The sequence below is a fragment of the Thalassophryne amazonica genome, chromosome 3, assembly GCF_902500255.1.
Source record: "Thalassophryne amazonica chromosome 3, fThaAma1.1, whole genome shotgun sequence".
Taxonomy (NCBI): Eukaryota; Metazoa; Chordata; class Actinopteri; order Batrachoidiformes; family Batrachoididae; genus Thalassophryne; species Thalassophryne amazonica.
The window spans coordinates 11,782,068-11,806,817 of record NC_047105.1 but is presented as its reverse complement, the minus strand read 5'-3'; the positions used below and the strand labels follow the sequence as shown (position 1 = coordinate 11,806,817).

General features: G+C 41.0%; 1 long non-coding RNA gene across 1 annotated transcript; it reads left to right on the top strand.

Annotated features, from left to right (window-relative positions):
- The first annotated feature begins 7,158 nt into the window (after positions 1-7,158).
- On the top strand, positions 7,159-14,543 carry LOC117507873. The gene is made up of 3 exons (XR_004559859.1): positions 7,159-7,366; positions 7,665-7,769; positions 14,494-14,543. It is a non-coding gene; the product is annotated as an uncharacterized LOC117507873 (long non-coding RNA).
- The last annotated feature ends 10,207 nt before the right edge of the window (positions 14,544-24,750 follow it).

Sequence of the window (24,750 nt, the reverse complement as noted above, 5' to 3'; positions counted from 1 at the left end):
TGTCTTTTGGATATGGGAGGAAGCCAGAGCACCCAGAGAGAACCCACACAAACATGGGGAGAACACGCAAAGTCCACACCGAAAGGCCACACGTGGGAATCAAACCCATGACCTTCTCGCTGTGAGGCAACAGTGCTAACCACAAATACCCTGTGCTGCAGATTTAGTCATTAGTCTAATAATTAATGTTGTAAATAATTATAAAATTCACAATATATTCCTACAATACACAATTTTAAGGGTTGGAAAAACACACCATTGATCCCCGTTGGCTGCCATATGTAAATGGTGACCAGCGGCGACTGTCTGCTCCAATCACCCTCTTTTATCCTGGGTCCACCTCATCTAACACACGAAGTCTTTTCTCCTTCTTTTCACAATCTACCTGTGGGACACAGTGATGTGTGGTGAGGTTGACAGCTGGTGCTCTGACTTCATTACAATCAGATTTACAACATATAAACCCCACAGAGTCCTTATTCACTGTTTGATTGGCAGCAGTTAACGGGTTCTGGTTAAAATCTCATAGCATTCTTTACACATACAAACTATAGCACACAAAAAGCACACTGAATATAAAAAAAAAACCTTATTATGTTCTACCTTTACTGATAAATGAAGTTCATGTGCCGCTCCTTCTGAACAAAAGCATCGATGACTTGTTTGTAGAAGTCTTCCTTATCTTGCTTCAGTTTTAAAAGTCTCTCTGTCTCAGTGGAGATCACTCCCAGGGAAGAAGTCATCCTTCATCAGTCCTGTTCTGACTGTATGTTTGGAGGCTTTTCTGGCTTTGAATATGAGTGGTCGACCGCTCGTGTTTGATGAGAAAATTCTTCAGGTCACAATATCCCATCTGAGTTCAGACATTGTCAGAAGTTGTGAAAAGGAGGCAGAAAAAGTCAACTTCTGGCTGGACGTCCACACAGCCAGACTTTACGTTGTCCCGCTCAGGGGCGTAGCACCAAATTCTAGGCCCTAGGTACTAGTCATACTGAAGCCCCCCACTGTTATGTTCTTTTTTATTAACGGAAACACCAATTTTCTAATGCGTAGACAAACCAGGTCTAAATCATGTATACCTTAGATCACACCTGGGATTCAGAACCCTTTTAAAGTTGGGGGGAGCAATACTGAGTTGGGGGAGGATCTGGGGATGCACTCCTGTGCATTTTAACAGAGCGTAATGCTAACGACTACAAATTAGGGTTAGAGTTAGTGATATAAGATCTACAGTCACAGAAAAATATCTAATTTAACACAATTTTCCAGAATACGTAATTAAATAAAAGTAAGTGTAATTCATGGCTTAACAGTGTGTAATCTCTACTGCCGCTACTGGTGGTTGTCTCTCACTGCGGTATTGTATCACTTCCTGTTCCAGAGCACAGCGGTGTTTTGCTGTATCTGTTAGCTGTTTAGCTGCGCAGTTAGATTGATCTAGTTAACTAGAATAAGATTTGTTTCACAGTGTAATCTTCACGTGCCTTAACTAAAGCACTCCCTCTGCTGAATCACCTCTAAATTTTCACATTATTCACTTTGTGTGTTTTTAGGAATCCGCTAGCTTAGCGCAGCTACTAGCTCTTAGCCGGTTTAGCATGGCGGCTTCTCTCCTGCACTTCTCTGCTCTGGGTGTGAAATGTTAGTTATTCCTCGGCCTCCTTTAGCAGTAACGGTACTTGTAATAAGTGTAGCTTATTCGTAGCTTTGGAGGCCAGGCTGGGCGAATTGGAGACTCGGCTCCGCACCTTGGAAAATCCTACAGCTAGCCACGCTGCTGTAGTCGGTGCGGACCAAGGTAGCTTAGCCACCGTTAGTTCCCCTCCAGCAGATCCCGAGCAGCCGGGAAAGCAGCCCGACTGGGTGTGAGGAGGAAGCGTAGTCTTAAACAGAAGCCCCGTGTACACCGCCAACCCGTTCACATCTCTAACCGTTTTTCCCCACTCAGCGACACACCCCGAGGAACAAACTCTGGTTATTGGCGACTCTTTTGAGAAATGTGAAGTTAGCGACACCAGCAACCATAGTCAATTGTCTTCCGGGGCCAGAGCAGGCGACATTGAAGGAAATTTGAAACTGCTGGCTAAGGCTAAGCGTAAATTTGGTAAGATTGTAATTCACGTCGGCAGTAATGACACCCGGTTACGCCAATCGGAGGTCACTAAAATTAATATTGAATCGGTGTGTAACTTTGCAAAAACAATGTCGGACTCTGTAGTTTTCTCTGGGCCTGTCCACAATCGGACCAGGAGTGACATGTTTAGCTGCATGTTCTCCCTGAATGCTGGCTGTCTGAGTGTGTCCAAAAAATGACGTGGGCTTCATAGATAATTGGCAAAGCTTCTGCGGAAAACCTGGTCTGTTAGGAGACGGCATCCATCCCACTTTGGATGGAGCAGCTCTCATTTCTAGAAATCTGGCCAATTTTCTTAAATCCTCCAAACTGTGACTTTCCAGGGTTGGGACCAGGAAGCAGAGTTGTAGTCTTACACACCTCTCTGCAGCTTCTCTCCCCCTACCACCCCTCATTACCCCATCCCCGTAGAGACGGTACCTGCTCCCAGACCACCAATAACCAGCAAAAATGTATTTAAGCATAAAATTCAAAAAGAAAAAAATAATATAGCACCTTCAACTGCACCACAGCCTAAAACAGTTAAATATGGTCTAATAAACATTAGATCTCTCTCTTCTAAGTCCCTGTTAGTAAATGATATAATAATTGATCAACATATTGATTTATTCTGCCTTACAGAAACCTGGTTACAGCAGGATGAATATGTTAGTTTAAATGAGTCAACACCCCCGAGTCACACTAACTGCCAGAATGCCGTAGCATGGGCTGAGGCGAAGATTAGCAGCAATCTTCCACTCCAGCTTATTAATTAATCAAAAACCCACACAGAGCTTTAATTCATTGAAAGCTGGAAGTCCCAAAAACCAGTTTTATTTGTTGTTATCTATCGTCCACCTGGTCGTTACTGTGAGTTTCTCTGTGAATATTCGGACCTTTTGTCTGACTTAGTGCTTAGCTCAGATAAGATAATTATAGTGGGAGATTTTAACATCCACACAGATGCTGAGAATGACAGCCTCAACGCTGCATTTAATCTATTATTAACTCGATTGGCTTTGCTCAAAATGTAATGAGTTCACCCCACACTTTAATCATACCTTAGATCTTGTTCTGACTTATGGTATGGAAATTGAAGACAACAGTATTCCCTGAAAACTCACTTCTGTCTGATCATTTCTTAATAACATTTACATTACCTCTGATGACTACCCAGCAGTGGGGAATAAGTTTCATTATAGTAGAAGTCTTCCGAAAGCGCTGTAGCTAGGTTAGGATATGATTCCTTCTTGTGTTCTCCAAGGCCATATACCAACACAGGCGAAGTAGCTACTAAACTCTGTGAGTGAGACACTCTGGATGCTGTAGCTCCTCTGAAAAAGAGAGCCTTAATCAGAAGTGCCTGACTCCGTGGTATAACTCACAACTCGCAGCGTAAAGCAGATAACAGCGTAAGTTGGATAGAATGGCGTCTCACTAATTTAGAAGATCTTCACTAGCCTGGCAAAAGAGTCTGTTGCTCTATAAAAAGCCCTCCGTAAAGCTAGGACATCTACTACTCATCACTAATTGAAGAAAATAAGAACAACCCCAGGTTTCTTTTCAGCACTGTAGCCAGGCTGACAAAAGTCAGAGCTCTATTGAGCTGAGTATTCCTTTAACTTTAACTAGTAATGACTTCATGACTTTCTTTGCTAATAAAATTTTAACTATTAGAGAAAAAAATTGCTCATAACCATCCCAAAGACATATCGTTCTCTTTGGCTGCTTTCAGTGATGCCGGTATTTGGTTAGACTCTTTCTCTCCAATTGTTCTGTCTGAGTTATTTTCATTAGTTACTTCCTCCAAACCATCAACATGTCTATTAGACCCATTCCTACCAGGCTGCTCAAGGAAGCCCTACCATTAATTAATGCTTTGATCTTAAATATGATCAAGCTATCTTTATTAGTTGGATATGTACCACAAGCTTTTAAGGTGGCACTAATTAAACCATTACTTAAAAAGCCATCACTTGACCCAGCTATCTTCGCTAATTATAGGCCAATCTCCAACCTTCCTTTTCTCTGAAATTTCTTGAAAGGGTAGTTGTAAACAGCTAACCTGATCATCTGCAGAGGAATGGTCAATTTGAAGAGTTTCAATCAGGGTTTAGAATCATCATAGTACAGACAACAGCATTAGTGAAGGTTACAAATGATCTTCTTATGGCCTCAGACAGTGGACTCATCTCTGTGCTTGTTCTGTTAGACCTCAGTGCTGCTTTTGATACTGTTGACCATAAATTTTATTACAGAGATTAGAGCAGCCATAGGTATTAAAGGCACTGCGCTGCAGGTGGTTTGAATCATATTTTTCTAATAGATTACAATTTGTTCATGTAATGGGGACTCTTCTTTCACAGACTAAGGTTAATTATGGAGTTCCACAAGGTTCTGTGCTAGGACCAATTTTATTCACTTTATACATGCTTCCCTTAGGCAGTATTATTAGACAGCATTGCTTAAATTTTCATTGTTACGCAGATGATACCCAGCTTTATCTATCCATGAAGCCAGAGGACACCACCAATTAGCTAAACTGCAGGATTGTCTTACAGACATAAAGACATGGATGACCTCTAATTTCCTGCTTTTAAACTCTGATAAAACTGAAGTTATTGTACTTGGCCCCACAAATCTTAGAAACATGTGGTCCTAATCAGATCCTTACTCTGGATGGCATTACCCTGACCTCTAGTAATACTGTGAGAAATCTTGGAGTCATTTTGATCAGGATATGTCATTCAAATGCGCATATTAAACAAATATGTAGGACTGCTTTTTTGCATTTGCGCAATATCTCTAAAATTAGAAAGGTCTTGTTCAGAGTGATGCTGAAAAACTAATTCATGCATTTATTTCCTCTAGGCTGGACTATTGTAATTCATTATTATCAGGTTTTCCTAAAAGTTCCCTGAAAGCCTTCAGTTAATTCAAAATGCTGCAGCTAGAGTACTGACAGGGCTAGAAGGAGAGAGCATATCTCACCCATATTGGCCTCTCTTCATCCTGTTAATTCTAGAATAGAATTTAAAATTCTTCTTCTTACTTATAAGGTTTTGAATAATCAGGTCCCATCTATCTTAGGGACCTCGTAGTACCATATCACCCCAATAGAGCGCTTCGCTTTCAGACTGCAGGCTTACTTGTAGTTCCTAGGGTTTGTAAGAGTAGAATGGAGGGCAGAGCCTTCAGCTTTCAGGCTCCTCTCCTCTGGAACCAGCTCCCAATTCAGATCAGGCAGACAGGAAACCCCTCTCTACTTTTAAGATAGGCTTAAAACTTCCTTTTTGCTAAAGCTTCTAGTTAGGGCTGGATCAGGTGACCCTGAAACCATCCCTTACCCACCCGGACGCCAAACATTTGCAAACATCAAACAAATGTTCATAGAATGTTTGTTTACGGTTCACCAAGTTTGTGAACGTTCATGTAATGTTGTGATGTTGTCTAATGTTTGCATGGAAGCAAACAGACAAACATGTAAGGAAACATTTGCAAAAATCCATCAAATGGTCATAGAATGTATGCTTAATGTTCAACATTCAATAATGTTCATGTTCTATGTGTAAAGCTTGCCTCTAAATAAAAGTGTGTATGGTGGGTGTGTGTATATATATATATAATATATATATATATATATATGTAAATTTCACATTATAGGAAACATTAAATATCATTTACGGCATACAGAAAGTTAATGTTGGACTCCATTTAAATATGTGTGCAAACATAGGTAGAATGAAACAATAGGAAATAATTTAAGCACTCTACCATGGTAACCAAGAATTTGTCAATTTATGATTTATTCAGGCCTACTGAATATACTGTATAATTTCAAGATTACTGTAATAAACTGACAGAGCTAACTCCAAACATGTCTTGGTGCAACTTGCATAAACATGCACTCTGTTAATTGGAATATTAATTTTTGCAAAATAATTTACATCACTACAGACTGTGATTGTCAGCTACCCAAAATATGTTTTTTATGGAAACAGATTGCAGTGGCATCTTATTATCCAGACGTCCCACAGACCTGAGTTACATACATTTTGCCAAATTTAAAAAAAAGGCTATCTTTAGCATTTTTGTAATAAGGAAAAATACATTAAAGTTATTAAAAATTGATTTACAAAATAATGTTTTCAACATGCATGAGCAGGAAGCATTGACATTTAAATAAAACAGCTCACAGACAAATAATATTTTTTACTGGTCACTTCACAACTTGCAGTTCAAAACATGTTTTAAACAAACATGCTGAACATGAGATGAATATAACAGTCCCACACGTACAGTGGCAGAAATCAACTCGATTTCACATTTCCAGAATGAACATTTGTCCAGGGTTTAGTGCTTCGCTCAGGCCTCATTTGAGGATGACTTCATGTCACAGTCGAACAGTGTTTGGTGGGAATTGTTACCACAATTCATGTTACCATTGCAATTCATGTTTGCAATGAGGCATGATATTATAGTTATCCAGGGTAAAACATGTACATTGTACACAATATATTGTAAGACCTGATACAATCATTTCTGTATGTAAAATGCAACATACTCATTCTGGTTAAAAATAAATAATTAAATAAAAAAGCATCAGTGATCATTGCATATAATTTCCTGTAATCACATATACATTCAGGTATTGCCAATTAAGTTAACAAATTTCTAGCATAAGTGTTTGGTTCCTTCGTGGTTAAAGGTAAAGCCAAAGCAGGTTTATCAGCTCAGAGAATGCTGTCTCACAAACTACTGTAATAATTGGGTCAGAACGTCTGAAACACTATAGTGCTTTATTTTAAAGCATGTTTGACCAGCATTATCAGAGGATACAATTCAAATGAATTCATTTTATTTAAAGTAGTTTGTGTACATAGATCTATTTACTATTAAATTATTTGTTAACAATATGCTTGCTGCTTCAGTTGCTTGCGGTGCTGCTCACGCACCAGTTGGTGGCAGTAGTGCACGAGTTGGGTTAAAACCCGCTGTTTAACCAGAGCAGAAGAAGACGACTTAGCTGAGTAAATAGCAATAGAAGTTTGTATTCCACAAGTTAATTTGCTTGTTCAGTCTTTATACTGTGATTAAGAGACCACTGAGAGCAGACGAGGAGACTAACGCTGGACGCTCGTCGACTGGGATTCCTCACAAAGAACCACCACATAGCTACCCATGAGGTAGCAGTTAGCTTCAAATGGCTGGGCCTTTGTGCCGTGATATCGACGCTGTGGCTATCAAAAGAAGGTAACGGAACCTGTTGTGAGCACAAATTCGTTTTAGCCAGAAATAACAAAACTTTCTTGAAGCTTGATTATGCCAGCCATGGATTAATGGGAACCAAACCAACACATTTTTGACTAGCATGGAGCTAACGTTAGCCACAGAGAGGCATCAGGCCTAATTAATATGTTGACTAAAATATATACTCTTTTATTAGGTGTTGACGCATTTGAAATTAAGTAATGTCAGTGCCCAGAACTAGCCTTTCTGAAGATAAGCTTGTGATATATTTTTGGATTATTGCTTGTTTCCTCCCCAACAGCAACCACGCCAGCTGCCATAAGAGTGTTGAATCAGTGAAGCCTCCATCTGATCAGTGGTTGAGTGTGTGCCTGCAGTTGATTCACATCACCCCAGTTATCCCGAGGTTTGTACTATACTCGTTTAAATAAGATTGTGCCAGTAGATTCTAAAATTCATGTTCAGCACGCAAAATATTCAAACATCTCTGGCAAGAAATGCTCTGTTCTATTTGGGATATAATTTGAAAATAGAGTAAAATCTGTCAGTAATGAAGTTGTATATGCTAACTTTCCTTCCTTAAAGAAATAATTTACAGGCCCCTGTTACTCAATAAACATATTTATTTATTGCTGATATAAAGTTTCAGAATTTCTTATATAAAAAATTCTGTGTCCCTTGCATAATGTTTCATTTGCATAGTGTGTGCATACTGTCTATGGTACCATACACTTGAAACAGAAGGACTTCTATGCTGTACTACTGAGGTTTACCACCTTATCTGGAGTGGGAAAAACTGACCTGTGCCAACAAAAAAATAATTTTTTGAGATTCTTTTGGAATAGACCTGAGTAAGCACCAGAATGCATTTGAGATTTTCACATTTTTCTGGGGGACAACCACCAGACCCCGCCAGGGCCTTTTCAAGATCTTTCAAGTTTTTTTTTTCCATAGCTAACGCTTTCGTTTTTATTTTTATTTTATTTTTTAGCACTGTTGTCGTGCGTTACCTGTGCTGCTCCACAGCCTGTCCAGTGGATTTTTATTTTTATTTTATTTTTTTGGGCGCTGTTGTCGTGCGTTACCTGTGCTGCTCCACAGCCTGTCCAGTGGATTTTTATTTGGCGCTGTTGTCGTGCGTTACCTGTGCTGCTCCACAGCCTGTCTAGTGGATTTTATTTTGTTTTAGCACTGTTGTCGTGCGTTGCCTGTGCTGCTCCACAGCCTGTCCAGTGGATTTTTATTTTATTTTTTAGCACTGTTGTTGTGCGTTACCTGTGCTGCTCCACAGCCTGTCCAGTGGATTTTTATTTTATTTTATTTTTTAGCACTGTTGTTGTGCGTTACCTGTGCTGCTCCACAGCCTGTCTAGTGGATTTTTGTTTTGTTTTGGCACTGTTGTCGTGCGTTACCTGTGCTGCTCCACAGCCTGTCTAGTGGATTTTTGTTTTGTTTTAGCACTGTTGTCGTGCGTTGCCTGTGCTGCTCCACAGCCTGTCCAGTGGATTTTGATTTTGATTTTATTTTTTTTGGCACTGTTGTCGTGTGTTACCTGTGCTGCTCCACAGCCTGTCTAGTGGATTTTTATTTTATTTTTTACCACTGTTGTCGTGTGTTACCTGTGCTGCTCCGCAGCCTGTCCAGTGGCTTTTATTTTATTATTTTATTTTATTATTATTTATTTATTTTTTTTATCACTGTCGTGCGTTACCTGTGCTGCTCCACAGCCTGTCCAGTGGATTTTTATTTTATTTTTTAGCACTGTTGTCGTGCGTTACCTGTGCTGCTCCACAGCCTGTCCAGTGGATTTTTATTTTATTTTTTAGCACTGTTGTCGTGCGTTACCTGTGCTGCTCCACAGCCTGTCCAGTGGATTTTGATTTTGATTTTATTTTTTTGGGCGCTGTTGTCGTGCGTTACCTGTGCTGCTCCACAGCCTGTCCAGTGGATTTTTATTTAGCGCTGTTGTCGTGCGTTACCTGTGCTGCTCCACAGCCTGTCTAGTGGATTTTTATTTTGTTTTAGCACTGTTGTCGTGCGTTGCCTGTGCTGCTCCACAGCCTGTCCAGTGGATTTTTATTTTTATTTTTTAGCACTGTTGTTGTGCGTTACCTGTGCTGCTCCACAGCCTGTCCAGTGGATTTTTATTTGTTTTAGCACTGTTGTTGTGCGTTACCTGTGCTGCTCCACAGCCTGTCTAGTGGATTTTTATTTTGTTTTAGCACTGTTGTCGTGCGTTACCTGTGCTGCTCCACAGCCTGTCTAGTGGATTTTTATTTTGTTTTAGCACTGTTGTTGTGCGTTACCTGTGCTGCTCCACAGCCTGTCTAGTGGATTTTATTTTGTTTTAGCACTGTTGTTGTGCGTTACCTGTGCTGCTCCACAGCCTGTCTAGTGGATTTCTATTTTGTTTTAGCACTGTTGTCGTGCGTTACCTGTGCTGCTCCACAGCCTGTCTAGTGGATTTTTATTTTGTTTTAGCACTGTTGTCGTGCGTTGCCTGTGCTGCTCCACAGCCTGTCCAGTGGATTTTTATTTTTATTTTATTTTATAGCACTGTTGTCGTGCGTTACCTGTGCTGCTCCACAGCCTGTCTAGTGGATTTTTATTTTGTTTTAGCACTGTTGTCGTGCGTTGCCTGTGCTGCTCCACAGCCTGTCCAGTGGATTTTTATTTTTATTTTATTTTATTTTTTAGCACTGTTGTTGTGCGTTACCTGTGCTGCTCCACAGCCTGTCTAGTGGATTTTTATTTTATTTTAGCACTGTTGTCGTGCGTTACCTGTGCTGCTCCACAGCCTGTCTAGTGTCGGATTCCCTGTTTGGGACTCCGCTAGCTTAGCGTAGCTACTAGCTCTTAGCCGTTTTAGCATGGCGGCTTCTCCTGTCTCTCCCGTACTTTTCTGCTCTGGGTGTGAAATGTTAGTTATTTCTCGGCCTCTTTTAGCAGTAACGGTACATGTAATAAGTGCAGCTTATTCGTAGCTTTGGAGGCCAGGCGGGGCGAATTGGAGGCTCGGCTCCGCACCGTGGAAAATTCTACAGCTAGCCAGGCCCCTGTAGTCGGTGCGGACCAAGGTAGCTTAGCCGCCGTTAGTTCCCCCCCGTGCAGTCGGGAAGGCAGGCTGACTGGGTGACTGTGAGGAGGAAGCGTAGCCCTAAACAGAAGCCCCGTGTACACCGTCAACCCGTTCACATCTCTAACCGTTTTTCCCCACTCGACGATACACTCGCCGAGGATCAAACTCTGCTTATTGGCGACTCTGTTTTGAGAAATGTGAAGTTAGCGACACCAGCAACCATTGTCAATTGTCTTCCGGGGGCCAGAGCAGGCGACATCGAAGGACATTTGAAATTGCTGGCTAAGGCTAAGCGTAAATTTGGTAAGATTGTAATTCACGTCGGCAGTAATGACACTCGGTTACGCCAATCGGAGGTCACTAAAATTAACATTGAATCGGTGTGTAACTTTGCAAAAACATGTCGGACTCTGTTGTTTTCTCTGGGCCCCTCCCCAATCAGACCGGGAGTGACATGTTTAGCCGCATGTTCTCCTTGAATTGCTGGCTGTCTGAGTGGTGTCCAAAAAATGAGGTGGGCTTCATTGATAATTGGCAAAGCTTCTGGGGAAAACCTGGTCTTGTTAGGAGAGACGGCATCCATCCCACTTTAGAGGGAGCAGCTCTCATTTCTAGAAATCTGGCCAATTTTTTGGGATCCTCCAAACTGTGACTGTCTAGCGTTGGGACCAGGAGGCAGAGCTGTGGTCTTATACACCTCTCTGCAGCTTCTCTCCCCCTGCCATCCCCCTATTACCCCATCCCCGTAGAGACGGTGCCTGCTCCCAGACCACCAATAACTAGCAAAAATCTATTTAAGCATAAAAATTCAAAAAGAAAAAATAATATAGCACCTTCAATTGCACCACAGACTAAAACAGTTAAATGTGGTCTATTAAACATTAGGTCTCTTTCTTCTAAGTCCCTGTTGGTAAATGATATAATAATTGATCAACGTATTGATTTATTCTGCCTAACAGAAACTTGGTTACAGCAGGATGAATATGTTAGTTTAAATGAGTCAACACCCCCGAGTCACACTAACTGTCAGAATGCTCGTAGCACGGGCCGGGGCGGAGGATTAGCAGCAATCTTCCATTCCAGCTTATTAATTAATCAAAAACCTAGACAGAGCTTTAATCATTTGAAAGCTTGTCTCTTAGTCTTGTCCATCCAAATTGGAAGTCCAAAAACCAGTTTTATTTGTTATTATCTATCGTCCACCTGGTCGTTACTGTGAGTTTCTCTGTGAATTTTCAGACCTTTTGTCTGACTTAGTGCTTAGCTCAGATAAGATAATTATAGTGGGCGATTTTAACATCCACACAGATGCTGAGAATGACAGCCTCAACACTGCATTTAATCTATTATTAGACTCTATCGGCTTTGCTCAAAAAGTAAATGAGTCCACCCACCACTTTAATCATATTTTAGATCTTGTTCTGACTTATGGTATGGAAATAGAAGACTTAACAGTATTCCCTGAAAACTCCCTTTTGTCTGATCATTTTTTAATAACATTTACATTTACCCTGATGGACTACCCTGCAGTGGGGAATAAGTTTCATTACACTAGAAGTCTTTCAGAAAGCGCTGTAACTAGGTTTAAGGATATGATTCCTTCTTTATGTTCTCTAATGTCATATACCAACACAGAGCAGAGTAGCTACCTAAACTCTGTAAGGGAGTTAGAGTATCTTGTCAATAGTTTTACATCCTCATTGAAGACAACTTTGGATGCTGTAGCTCCTCTGAAAAAGAGAGCTTTAAATCAGAAGTGTCTGACTCCGTGGTATAACTCACAAACTCGTAGCTTAAAGCAGATAACCCGTAAGTTGGAGAGGAAATGGCGTCTCACTAATTTAGAAGATCTTCACTTAGCCTGGAAAAGAGTTTGTTGCTCTATAAGAAAGCCCTTCGTGAAGCTAGGACATCTTTCTACTCATCACTAATTGAAGAAAATAAGAACAACCCCAGGTTTCTTTTCAGCACTGTAGCCAGGCTGACAAAGAGTCAGAGCTCTATTGAGCTGAGTATTCCATTAACTTTAACTAGTAATGACTTCATGACTTTCTTTGCTAACAAAATTTTGACTATTAGAGAAAAAATTACTCATAACCATCCCAAAGATGTATCGTTCTCTTTGGCTGCTTTCATTGATGCCAGTATTTGGTTAGACTCTTTCTCTCCGATTGTTCTGTCTGAGTTATTTTCATTAGTTACTTCATCCAAACCATCAACATGCTTATTAGACCCCATTCCTGCCAGGCTGCTCAAGGAAGTCCTACCATTATTTAATGCTTCAATCTTAAATATGATCAATCTATCTTTGTTAGTTGGTTATGTACCACAGGCCTTTAAGGTGGCAGTAATTAAACCATTACTTAAAAAGCCATCACTTGACCCAGCTATCTTAGCTAATTATAGGCCAATCTCCAACCTTCCTTTTCTCTCAAAGATTCTTGAGAGGGTAGTTGTAAAACAGCTAACTGATCACCTGCAGAGGAATGGTCTATTTGAAGAGTTTCAGTCAGGTTTTAGAATTCATCATAGTACAGAAACAGCATTAGTGAAGGTTACAAATGATCTTCTTATGGCTTCGGACAGTGGACTTATCTCTGTGCTTGTTCTGTTGGACCTCAGTGCTGCTTTTGATACTGTTGACCATAAAATTTTATTAGAGATTAGAGCATGTCATAGGTATTAAAGGCATTGCGCTGCGGTGGTTTGAATCATATTTGTCTAATAGATTACAGTTTGTTCATGTAAATGGGGAATCTTCTTCACAGACTAAAGTTAATTATGGAGTTCCACAAGGTTCTGTGCTAGGACCAATTTTATTCACTTTATACATGCTTCCCTTGGGCAGTATTATTAGACGGTATTGCTTAAATTTTCATTGTTACGCAGATGATACCCAGCTTTATCTATCCATGAAGCCAGAGGATACGCACCAATTAGCTAAACTGCAGGATTGTCTTACAGACATAAAGACATGGATGACCTCTAATTTCCTGCTTTTAAACTCAGATAAAACTGAAGTTATTGTACTTGGCCCCACAAATCTTAGAAGCATGGTGTCTAACCAGATCGTTACTCTGGATGGCATTTCCCTGATCTCTAGTAATACTGTGAGAAATCTTGGAGTTATTTTTGATCAGGATATGTCATTCAAAGCGCATATTAAACAAATATGTAGGACTGCCTTTTTGCATTTACGCAATATCTCTAAAATCAGAAAGGTCTTGTCTCAGAGTGATGCTGAAAAACTAATTCATGCATTTGTTTCCTCTAGGCTGGACTATTGTAATTCATTATTATCAGGTTGTCCTAAAAGTTCCCTAAAAAGCCTTCAGTTGGTTCAGAATGCTGCAGCTAGAGTACTGACGGGGACTAGCAGGAGAGAGCATATCTCACCGTGTTGGCCTCCCTTCATTGGCTTCCTGTAATGCTAGAATAGAATTTAAAATTCTTCTTCTTACTTATAAGGTTTTGAATAATCAGGTCCCATCTTATCTTAGGGACCTCATAGTAACCATATTACCCCATTAGAGCGCTTCGCTCTCAGACTGCGGGCTTACTTGTAGTTCCTAGGGTTTGTAAGAGTAGAATGGGAGGCAGAGCCTTCAGCTTTCAGGCTCCTCTCCTGTGGAACCAGCTCCCAATTCAGATCAGGGAGACAGATACCCTCTCTACTTTTAAGATTAGGCTTAAAACTTTCCTTTTCGCTAAGGCTTATAGTTAGGGCTGGATCGGGTGACCCTGGACCATCCCTTGGTTATGTTGCTTTAGACGTAGACTGTGTTTCATAATTATTGTATGGCCTTGCCTTGCAATGTGGAGCGCCTTGGGGCAACTGTTTGTTGTGATTTGGCGCTATACAAGAAAAAAGTTGATTGATTGATTGATAGCTCACTTTCATCACTCAGTTCATTCACAGATTTGTCCGTGCTCATGATGAAAGGTCAACAGCATTGGCTTAATCATTTGTGAAGCATAGGATTTAATAAAAAAGTGGGACCTTCTATATTAAGGTTGTAACATGTGGATCTATATACATTTTGTGTTCCAGGAGAAGCAGAATGACATCATTCACAGTATCGAACAGCTGAATGACAAAGTTGATGCTCTACATCCTTGGACCATCCCTGAAGTGTCGGTTCCAGACACCCCCAGGAGAGAGAACAGTGTGGACGCTGCTGACACGATTGTCCGAAGGTTGGCCAGCTAAACCAGAAGTGTGTGCTTGAGCCAGTTACAAGCAGTGCCTAGTAATGGGGCTTCCAGTAAAGTCACTCAAAGAAGTGAGTTAATGTGTTTTCTGTTTGTTAGATCCTCTTCACTTAAATAAAGTTTTGCCTTTTTTTTTTTTTTTTTTACACAGTGTATTATACACATGCTGTATTTATGGAAACTAGTAACTAATGCTTTATATGCGTCAGGCAACAACTCCCAATGTGTCATCAGTCCGTTGTGTCAACGCCTCCCTGCGCCCTGACGTGACGCATGCAGCAGGGGGGTGGAGATTTTCACTCTGATTTTTTTTTTTTTTTTTCCCCCCAGAGGAAAGCTGGAATGATTGCCATGTTGTATATGTGTCAATGAACCAAGAAAAAGCTTTAATATAGCAATTGATTTCACAATAAAATTAATTTTTTGGGTTAAAAAAACACTTGCCAAGGATTTTCTTCAGAAACTGCTCTGTATAAATGAGCAGTCTTGTGACGCGTTTGTTTTGTAGAAATCAGTGGTTTCTTCCACGAGTCTTCCAATGTTTGGACCCAACACGTTTCTATTGGACAGTGCGAAGCTTTGTCACAGTTCAGAGCGCCAAAAGTTGGATTCCGCCACCCTCCCTACGTTCACCCAGTACGTCATGTGTAAAACCAGGGACAATAAAATACTGGACCTTTTTTATGCTAATGTGGAGGACGCTTACACCCCCCCCCCGCTCAGATCACAACCTCGTCTACTTGCTCGGTGAAACTCTGGACTGAAGAGGCCACTGAGAGGCTGAGGGACTGTTTCAGAACCACAGACTTTCAGTTGGAGCATGTTTCAAAACTCTCACGGAGAAGACATCAACGGCCTGACCCTGTGTGTCACTGTTCAGATCAGTGAAACCAAGTCCAAGATATTTTACCCATATCCACTGTGGAGCTGCAATATGCAAATGATAATGGCATTGTTGTCAACACAGACAAAGCTCTTGAGTGCATTCCTAATATTTGGCGTACACAATCCTTGCTTTGGCCAAGGACATGAAATAGACTGAGGTTCTTCATCAGTCCCAGCTAATCCCTTAGCACATTTTACTGTAGCTTTGAAAATGAAGGCCAGTACAACTACATTGGAAATCACCCTCCCTCAGAGACAGAGATGCAATCTGTTCTCCTGTGCTGGTGGGGCTTTTGGAAAGTTCTGTAGAAGATTCTGAAAAATCTACCTTGCAAATACCCAACTGATCTACCTGGTAGTTATTTTGCCCATATTTTTAGATGGTGCAGAGACGCAATGCCTCCAGATGGCATTAAGAGCCTGGGATTGTTACCGCCTGAGATTCTTGCAAAAAAAGTCTCACATAACAGCTGGAAAGATAGGAATAAAACAGGCTTGCCACCACCATTATTAAACACTGAGAGGCTGAGATGGACCCACCAAGTAACAGGGATGATTCACACGGACACACAAAACCTCCCCAAACACTCAGAACCAAAAGCTGGCCAATGAGCACCTCGAGGTTTGCAGGAAAACATCAGGATCAACCTAAACAAAGATTGTCCATAACCAGCTGTGTGACTGGGAAGCTCTCGCATGGAGAAATGGTTTACAGGAAGGGGCCACATGATGACTTTCTTCAGCTGGCTGCCAGAGTCCAAAACATGCAACACAGCTTATGTGAAAACAGCATCAACAAGTCTTTGATTAATTTAACCTGTGTGATCTACAGCAATTTTGTTAAGTTTACATGTTTCCTAAACTACGTAGACTTTAGTCAGGAAAAACTAGCATCTTGAGCACACGTTTATATGCTTGACCAACCCAATGCACCATGTCCAACACCTCATATCAGTACACATCTAACCTGCAGATTAGAATTATTCCCAAGATGGTCCTAGACCACAGTGGAATTCTGCTACAGGGCAAAACAACGTGTGCAAAGCCGTGGCCAAGAAGTAGAAATATTACTGAAATTTCCAAATCTTATACTTCAGAAAAATTAAGCTCTAAGCAAATTTAATAAGAAAACAAAAAAATTCTAAATTGTGAATTCTTGAGATGCGCATATGGAACTGCATGTCACATAAAAATAGCTTGTAGATGTTAAGTTACAGTCACGTCTAAGTAACCACAACCTAGAAAAATGTTCAAAGTGCACATAATAATCTGCATCCATAATAATTTAAAAAGAGTACAAAAAGAACAACTTTAAAATATGTTTTCACAATGTATCACTCTGATTAGGATTACTTTGAATGGTTACTATGGTTACCACACTGATTTACCTGAACTGAATGCTTCAGCGAGTTTTCCATCCAACATGTTCACAGAAGAGTTTTTTTAAAAACTTATGTTCCAGGCGTGTGAGTTATAAAAATAAAGAAAATCTTTATTAAACAATTACAGCACAGAACGCGTATCGCGTCCCAAACCAAAGTGTGACCCAATTATCAACCTGTAACACCTGTTGCAGTTCCCAGAATGCTCCGGGTGAGGAGTTGAACCTTCCTAATCCTCCAGATGGCGCCATAAACAACATGTCCGCATCGTTTAATAAACAGCAAACATTAATTCTTTTCACTTTGACTTTTGAAGCTAAAGACTTTTTGATGTTGGTATTATTGTTGTTGAAAGAATCATCTTGCTTTTTATTTTTGTTTGGGGAAATCGATTTATTAGCTGTTATTTCGAGCCTTTTACCGGTCCTGCTCTTTGAACATTTACAGTAGCTTGCAAAAGTATTTGGCCCCTTGACGTTTCACGCATTTTAATTTGTTTATGGCATTTCATATACAAAAAGTAAATCAGGTTTCTCAATATAAAAATTTGGAAAATTATGTTCCTTAAACTCAAACTGAAAACAAATCTGTACAACTTGATATAAATTAATAAAAAAAATATAAAAGTCAAGATGATGGGTTGCATAAGTAATCAGCCCCTTTGGTATAATACCTGTAAATAATCAGCTTTATTGCCATTTTCTTCAGACAATTGCGGTGCTCTCCGCCCGGATGGTGCGTGTTTGAGACCCATTGCTGAATACTGATTTGTGCTCTCTTGCAGCCGTGTTCCTGTGTTTGTGCCTTATCCGTGGGTCGTGGTGGAGTGTGACTGGCGACGGCTTCGCGTCACACTCCGACCGGATAAGAGGTTTAAACGGGAGCTGCAAGAGTGTGTCTGTAATGGGTGCACGCGCACGGCGGAGCTCTGTGGCACGGGTCGCTGAGCTTCCTGTGTTATAGTTGTAGCCCCGTTTCCCCGGATAAAGATAACTACTGCGTCTGTTGTATCAGCTCCGGCGTTATTTAGTTTAATCACTTTTTTGGTTGTGTGTTGCTCACAGCTGCGCACAGAAAAGCAGCTCGTTTGTTTTCTCTGTCACCAAAGGGGTTTTTTGTTTTTAGCACTCTGGCTCCCTCTGTTGGTGACTGAGTCACATTACCGTCAAGCTCTTAAGTTGGAACAGGTGTGTTCCATTTGTTTGAGCTTGACGGTATAAATCACTTATTTGTTTTGTGTTAGTTCATTTTGTGTGGGTTTTTTGAGTTGGTTTTTGTGTGGGATTTTATTTTGTTTTTTACTATTTAGTGTCTGGGGTCGTGACCCTGCAGTTCTGCCAAAAAAAAAAAAAAAAAGACCCGAGCAACTGTATGTAGTCTTTCTTTTTATTTCTTTCAGTTTCACCTCCCAGGGTTTGATGGGACGGTCCCCTGGGGGGTCATGGGGGGGTAATTGGGTTGTGTTTTTGTTTTTTGTTGTGCCCTCTTCTCCTCTGACTCCAGCCAGGTGAGCCGTAGAGTCGGCGTTGCTGGAGTGGTGCAGGTTGGTTATGCTGGGCGTTTCCCGGATAACCTCTGCACCTGGGGAGGGGGGGGGGGGGGGGTGTTTTCTTTTTGTTCCCCTTCTCCTCTGACTCCAGCTGGGTGAGCCGTAGTGTCGGCGTTGCTGGAGTGGTGCAGTTTGGTTATGCTGGGCGTTTCCCAGGTAACCTCTGCACCTGGGGGGGGGGGGGTTTCTCCTTTTGTTTTTTTTTTCCCCCCCAGTTTCCGCCCTCAGGGTTTGACTGTGGTGTCCTCTGGGGGGGAAAGGGCTGTGGGTCCATCTAGCCATAGTCGGCCGAGGCTGGGTCCGTTGGTCATGAGGGGAGGCGTCTCCTGGGGTTGACAAGTGGTCCTCTGGGAGGCGCTGGGAGTCCCCGTGGGTGACGTTGGATCCCAGGGACCTCGGCTGTGGTTATTACTCCTGGAGCTGGCGGGAAGTCCTCTGGGGGGTGTTGGTCCCTACATGTCGTTTGGGGGGGGGGGTGTTTTAGCACTTTTATTTGTAAGCTTAAGTTTGGGGTTTTTTTTCTCCTCTTCCGGGGTTGATGGGACGGTCCCTGGGGAGGGGGGATGTTTTGGTTGTTGTGTTTGTCTTTTTTGTTTTATGACTAAAGACCGAACATGGTTGGATAAAGGCTGACTGCACAGGTTTAAGAACTCCTGGCCACACCTGTGCTAAGGGACTGACTGAAACAAAGGCAAGGATGCAGCCAGAGGAGAGGACATCAACCATTCTGTTGGAAGACGAATGCAGATGCGGTTTCCAGCCATGGTCCCTGGAGGGGGGTGTTTCTCCTGGGCCAGGTTTGTGTGGTCGCCGGGAGGCTTCCCGTGAGGGTGGGGTACTGTTATATGGCTGGGGGGGCCTGGCTGCCTTTTGTTTCTGTCCTTTGTTTCTCCTTCCAGGTGGCTTGCATGTGGGACTGAGTGGCTGTGTTGCTGAGGTGATCAGGACCTCACCCTGATCACCTGCGGCTCGTCAGGACTCACAGCTGAGGTGCATCTATATGGATTGGAACATGGTGGCATTTAAGACTGGAGTATGCAGTGTGTATTTGCCAGAGACTCGACCTTGTGACCAGACGGGTGAGATCGTCGTCTCGGGAGCCATCTCATCATCAGTGGATGCAGAGAACATCCAGGTTTGATGCACGGTCTGTGAAAGAGGAGGGGGTGAGGTCTCACGCTCGTCAGCACTTCCTGAGGTACGTTAGATTTTGTGACTAACATTTATACAGTCAGTAAATGTGGTCCCTCACACCTTTTTATATTGAGCTGTACGTTAGTCATGTATCGGCTTCCACTGCAGTGGAGTTTTGTGAACTGGATGTTCCATGCCTGCAGGTTGGGAAGTGATTAGTAATCAAGCCAGGAAGTGTTTGCTGTTTGTACACCTTTAAGGGTTCTCTGTGTGTAGAGTGTGGACTCACATAATGGTTCCTTCTTTCACAGACTCGGTTTGTTGCGGCCACCTGGGGGGTGTCGGCGGGGTCCTTGGGTCCGAACAGCTTCTGGCTCCGGACCGTTAGCGCTGCTGGGAGCGCACCACGCCAGACCGCACTTTCTTTTGTATTTTTTGTATCACTGTTATGTATTAAATTCAGTTAGCCTTTGTACCATGCTCTGCTTATTTCATACTGGGTCCTTCAAACGCTGGTCGGTTCTCCGAGCTGCGTCCGACTCATAACAGCACTTCTGTCTTTGAGCATCCTGCCCCCTGCTGGAAGCTCTAGTTTACTACATGGCTTCCAGCACAGATGCAACTGAGAGGAGCCATAAAGCTCAACTCTCTACTCAATCACAACGCTGCCATCAGGCGGGGTCTTGGAAAATAAAGCAGTGCTGAGTTATGGTTTGGTGTATAAATAAAATGAATACTGATAGAATAACTCCATTAATGTCAATTCTGTCATTTGTGCAAAGTTAAGATATATCTATCTTTAATGTTGAATAATGCACTAATTCTGAAGTTTTGTAACAAACACAGACAGATGGCATTCTGGGTAAAATGTGCCTCCGCTAACACTGGTTGACTCATTCATTCTATGTAAACCAACATGTTAATGTGAGGTGTGTTGGTGTTTACAGATAAATGTGCTTTTGTAAAATATGCCATTTTTTATTTGTAAAAAAAAAAAGGCATTTAAAAAAAAAAAAAAAAGCCAAGTTGTAATTAGATAACCGTCTGATATAATTGGTGTCAAAATAAATAAACACTGCGATGATCTACGGGTGTCAGACATTCAGTACTTAAGCTGGGTTTACACTGTGCGAGTTTTGGCCCTTTTTCATCTGATTTTTCATTTGTGCAAGAATTTTTTGGATTGCACCGAGTTTAAGGTTAATCGCACGTCCTGCATCGTTTAGTAAACATGGAGTAACGAGTTGCGTTTAACATCACACGACGACCTCCTGATCGGCGATCATATGGTCAGATGAAAATCAAACCTGTTTGATATTCTGGTCGGCCGTCGTGAGGGTATCCCACTGCTGAATCGTTACAAGCATCCAAACTCTCGCACTGTGCCTGTGCAAACACCGCAGACCTGTCTTGTAATGTTATTATTTTGTTTTGTTTTTTTAAACTTTGATGTCTCCCATCGAGAGTTTTTGTAAATTAAGTTTGAAAAACAAACTTCTGTTATGTTTTGCTTCTGGAAACAGGAGTCCGACGTGTGGTTTTGAACGTATGATGTGTGAGAATATAAATCGTGCGCTCTGAATTTTTACACCGTGCGGTTCTGTCGTACAGTTTGAGCTGGAACCGAGTACAGTGAGAATATATCAGTCCAGCTTCAGGGCGAATACTGCCATGACCTACCATCCCTGGTTCTCAAGACCAGGCACCTAAGTGGCTCTACTTTACTCTTTTCTAGTCTCCTATTTTACTCTTCCTTTTCAGATATTTAGATATACCTTTGTATACTGGCATAGTTCCACCTTAGAACTGGAATATAATACGAGTGAATTTTCATGAACACTACTGGCCAGTAGATGGCAGTAGAGACCTTGAAAACTTGCCAAAACAAAATTCCAGATAATCTGTGTCTGGTACATTTAAGATGTGTGGAACTTAATAAATGGAAACACAATAGCAACATCTACCCAGAGAATATATACACAAGAGTTTTAGGCACTAGAGTTTAATGCTGTTGTCCGTGGAGCCTGATCAGAGTGTCTGAAATGCATTTCTCATGTCGTGAACGTACTGAGATTACCCTATCCTACCCATAATGCACTGCTGGGCACAGCATGTCCACACTAAACCTTAAAAAATAGCGCATTACTTTAAAACAAAAACATATATCTGATATTTTCACTTAACTTCAGACGTGACATTAAATAACTTGTCTGAAATTAGTTTGGTTAAAATTTGAACCATAAGTTAAAAATGTATGCCTCTGGATGACTTAGGTGATATCACCCGCATATCAGTATGGGGTTAAAAGAAATGATTTTTTTTTTTTGTTTTGGTGACCAGTTCTCCTTTGCCTGCAGATAGAAGCAGTTTCTTCTAGAAGTAGCTTGCCTCTGTTTGCACAGGGTAGAACTACACATCTGCTACAATATATTTAACAGGTAGGCGCTCAACTAATTTTAAATTTTATAAGTGTTTGTAGCTGTTCAGCTTTGTTTACCACGTTAATGGTCTAAAATTATCAGACAAAAATTTATCGGAAGATAATTAGTCTGATAATGTTTTTCAAAGTTATCTGAAAATATAATCCGATAATGAAAATATTATCTTAGATAATTAATTCAATTCAATTTCAATTTTTTTTTTATATAGCGCCAAATCACAACAAACAGTTGCCCCAAGGCACTTTATATTGTAAGGCAAGGCCATACAATAATTATGTAAAACCCCAACGGTCAAAACGACCCCCTGTGAGCAAGCACTTGGCTACAGTGGGAAGGAAAAACTCCCTTTTAACAGGACGAAACCTCCAGCAGAACCAGGCTCAGGGAGGGGCAGTCTTCTGGGACTGGTTGGGGCTGAGGGAGAGAACCAGGAAAAAGACATGCTGTGGAGGGGAGCAGAGATCAATCACTAATGATTAAATGCACAGTGGTGCATACAGAGCAAAAAGAGAAAGAAACAGTGCATCATGGGAACCCCCCAGCAGTCTACGTCTATAGCAGCATAACTAAGGGATGGTTCAGGGTCACCTGATCCAGCCCTAACTATAAGCTTTAGCAAAAAGGAAAGTTTTAAGCCTAATCTTAAAAGTAGAGAGGGTGTCTGTCTCCCTGATCTGAATTGGGAGCTGGTTCCACAGGAGAGGAGCCTGAAAGCTGAAGGCTCTGCCTCCCATTCTACTCTTACAAACCCTAGGAACTACAAGTAAGCCTGCAGTCTGAGAGCGAAGCGCTCTATTGGGGTGATATGGTACTATGAGGTCCCTAAGATAAGATGGGACCTGATTATTCAAAACCTTATAAGTAAGAAAAGAATTTTAAATTCTATTCTAGAATTAACAGGAAGCCAATGAAGAGAGGCCAATATGGGTGAGATATGCTCTCTCCTTCTAGTCCCCGTTAGTACTCTAGCTGCAGCATTTTGAATTAACTGAAGGCTTTTAGGGAACTTTAGGTCCTAGACAGAACCTTGTGGAACTCCATAATTAACTTAGTCTGTGAAGAAGATTCCCCATTTACATGAACAAATTGTAATCTATTAGACAAATATGATTCAAACCACCGCAGCGCAGTGCCTTTAATACCTATGGCATGCTCTAATCTCTGTAATAAAATTTTATGGTCAACAGTATCAAAAGCAGCACTGAGGTCTAACAGAACAAGCACAGAGATGAGTCCACTGTCCGAGGCCATAAGAAGATCATTTGTAACCTTCACTAATGCTGTTTCTGTACTATGATGAATTCTAAAACCTGACTGAAACTCTTCAAATAGACCATTCCTCTGCAGATGATCAGTTAGCTGTTTTACAACTACCCTTTCAAGAATTTTTGAGAGAAAAGGAAGGTTGGAGATTGGCCTATAATTAGCTAAGATAGCTGGGTCAAGTGATGGCTTTTTAAGTAATGGTTTAATTACTGCCACCTTAAAAGCCTGTGGTACATAGCCAACTAAAAAGATAGATTGATCATATTTAAGATCGAAGCATTAATAATGGTAGGGCTTCCTTGAGCAGCCTGGTAGGAATGGGGTCTAATAACATGTTGATGGTTTGGATGAAGTAACTAATGAAAATAACTCAGAACAATCGGAGAGAAAGAGTCTAACCAAATACCGGCATCACTGAAAGCAGCCAAAGATAACGATACGTCTTTGGGGGTTATGAGTAATTTTTTCTCTAATAGTTAAAATTTTGTTAGCAAAGAAAGTCATGAAGTCATTACTAGTTAAAGTTAATGGAATACTCGGCTCAATAGAGCTCTGACTCTGTCAGCCTGGCTACAGTGCTGAAAAGAAACCTGGGGTTATTGGTTATCGGATTATCGGAACTGTGCTCACCACTACATGTGTCCACTATGAAATCAGAAAATTGTTCGGAGGCCAAGCCAAAATCTTTAAACACATTTCTGATCAACACAATAGAGCAAAGATTAAATATTTCCATATATGTGCAATATGATAAACTCGGCCCACAAATGAAACATTCCACATAATGTAAATCTCATGGCTTTATTTTGTTTAATGTGATTCCATTATTAAAATATTAAAATATTTCAAACATAACAAAACTGAAAATCAATTTTTAATTTCATTTATTTTAAATTTAATAACGACAGGTGACTCATCAACAGTACCATCGCTATTTGGGAACCACTGTATTAAACGATTGAATATTCAATAACTCAAATTTCAAAATTATTTGAATTAAAATAAGCTTGCCTGATTTGAGTTTAATTACATTTCCGTTCATTAAACAAAACAGTTTGCAGTATTTTACAGTCATTATAACGTTCCTGTAACAAATTCAAATATTTAATGTGTTGACAGTAAAAGCACTAATGGTCAAGATCTTCACAGCCAGATGGTTTGGGACACTGTCCTTCATGAGACACTAAAAACACAAGATGATCCTGGTCTGAAAATGATTGAAAATAAATAATTAATAATAATTAAAAGGATGAAGACTTCACATGAAGAATTTAATTTAGTTATGAAACAAATTTCACAAAACCATCATTCCACACAAACTTTAGACACAGAAGTATTTCAGTGAGAATTTTCTATTTCAGTAAAGTTAATACATTGGATCAGATCATGGACAAGGAGATACATAATATGAAATGGAGCCAAACTGATGATGCCGTAAA